At 36.9% G+C, this 2178-nt stretch overlaps 1 pseudogene; it reads left to right on the top strand.

The window, feature by feature from the left end:
• The first annotated feature begins 201 nt into the window (after positions 1–201).
• The window catches only part of LOC117120083, a 7884-nt pseudogene continuing 5907 nt past the window's right edge, over positions 202–2178 (top strand).

Below are 2178 nucleotides of genomic sequence, written 5' to 3'. Positions count from 1 at the left end.
CAGCAAATGTGTTACTAAAATTAAGGATAGAAATATGACATTTTTAGAAAATCAATTTGAAACAGGAACTGTTAAAAGTAGGATAGACACATGTAACATGGCTCAGTGTAAATAGAATGACACCATTTTGCAATTACGACTCTGCACACACTTCATCTCTTTTACTTTTTTGCGTTCCATACTTGAGTTCAAGGACGGAAGTGTGTTGCATAACATTAGTCCCATGCTCTTGTCTGTGCTTGTTGTAGAAAGTGTTGTACTTACTGGCTTGCTCATAATCAATTTTCCGAGTAGATAAATAGAAGTTTGACACTTTGTTTTGCCAAACCCCACGTTCCAGAGGACTCTAGGCCTATGCCTAGTCTAGAGTGCAGTAAGTAAGGTTGTATCTGTTGCACGACATCTATTTATTCAAATGAGCTTTTAAGCTCCTTGCTTGGTGCTATAAAACGGTAATCCCTCTCCCATGGTCGGTGTGTAGTGTAGGCGCGGGTAGGTAGGCTAGTGCCTGGCGTCAGGTCTTTGGTTAGTTATTACACAGATCCTATATACAATATATGTATATGTATATGGGATATGTGGTTATTATAAAGACAGATGGTAGACTAGGCTGTTGCTGTGATATTTTTTGTTGTGATATTTACTAAAACATGTAAATACAATACTAGCTAAGCACACGATTTTAGGTAATTAGACTGGTAACGACTTTTTTTTTTTTTTGCCAAGTGTAAACACTGAAATGAAAAAAAAAATGTTTTGATTGGTAGCATCCAAACAATGAATTGCACAACAATATAACATATCTGAAAAAAAGTTAATAAAAATATACTGGTATTGGGCCTTCAAATGGTATTGGGCCTTCAAAAATATTATAATTTTTAGGCAAATTAATCAACTCCCTGGCAGGGGGGACCCTGGAACCATGAGATATTGAAATCTGAAATATCCTTTTGAGGTATTGTAGCAGGGGTGTATGGACCTTTTCAGTGGGAGACAGGAAAATCAATTACAGCCCCACCAGCTTGAAGCGGATGGCTCATTTTCAGAATTGCTGGAATAGAGATAGATTATGTCACATAATTTTTAAGTTCTTTGGACTCATTGCTGGTACGTCATCAATGCTTTTTCATTTATATCATTGTGAAAACTTACTATGAAAAATTTGAGGTAAGGGGGTGTCATGCGATCTTCCCAAACCCCCCTTGCATATAAACCCATGTGTAGAAGCCTGGGTAGGCCACAACCAAAGGTGCAAGTGGTAAATACCACTATGATCTTTAGCAGTTTGGTCTTTAATTAGAATAATAAAATGAAAAACATTTGTTAATATGGAACCATAGTAGTGTTTAATTGGAGGGGTCTTTAATCAGAGGGAGACCCTCATCTATTATTTACTTTAAATATATTTTTATATCTAAAGGAAATGCCTCTATCAACATCACCAATTCCTGTTAAAAAGCTTTGTCGTGAAAATTTGAAAAAGAAGATCCCTTACAATAATGTGGATACTAGCCAAGATAGTTCCAAAGAAACCACTGGAGCCTTCAATCAAGGAACACATTTACTGCATAATAAAAAAGTAAATGCTAGAGAGCTGCCTCAATGCTACCATGATGATGAATTTGAGGGTAGTGCATTGCATGGAATGCATGAAGCTGTGGAGGATGACACAGTTGAAGAAACCATTCCAGCCTCACAGACTTCTCAAATGTCTGTGGAGCTTGGTTGTTCCCAAGGCGATCAAAGTTCCACATCATCCCACAAAGATGTGTATAAGAGACAGATTGGTAGCATCCAAACAATGAATTGCACAACAATATAACATATCTGAAAAAAAGTTAATAAAAATATACTGGTATTGGGCCTTCAAATGGTATTGGGCCTTCAAAAATATTATAATTTTTAGGCAAATTAATCAACTCCCTGGCAGGGGGGACCCTGGAACCATGAGATATTGAAATCTGAAATATCCTTTTGAGGTATTGTAGCAGGGGTGTATGGACCTTTTCAGTGGGAGACAGGAAAATCAATTACAGCCCCACCAGCTTGAAGCGGATGGCTCATTTTCAGAATTGCTGGAATAGAGATAGATTATGTCACATAATTTTTAAGTTCTTTGGACTCATTGCTGGTACGTCATCAATGCTTTTTCATTTATATCATTGTGAAAACTTACTA

The sequence above is a fragment of the Anneissia japonica genome, unplaced genomic scaffold (genome assembly GCF_011630105.1).
Source record: "Anneissia japonica isolate Jap-2015-1 unplaced genomic scaffold, ASM1163010v1 scaffold8210_len164512_cov191, whole genome shotgun sequence".
In the NCBI taxonomy this organism is placed as follows: Eukaryota; Metazoa; Echinodermata; class Crinoidea; order Comatulida; family Comatulidae; genus Anneissia; species Anneissia japonica.
Note: the sequence above shows the minus strand (reverse complement) of the source record. Positions and strands in the feature narration are given on the sequence as shown.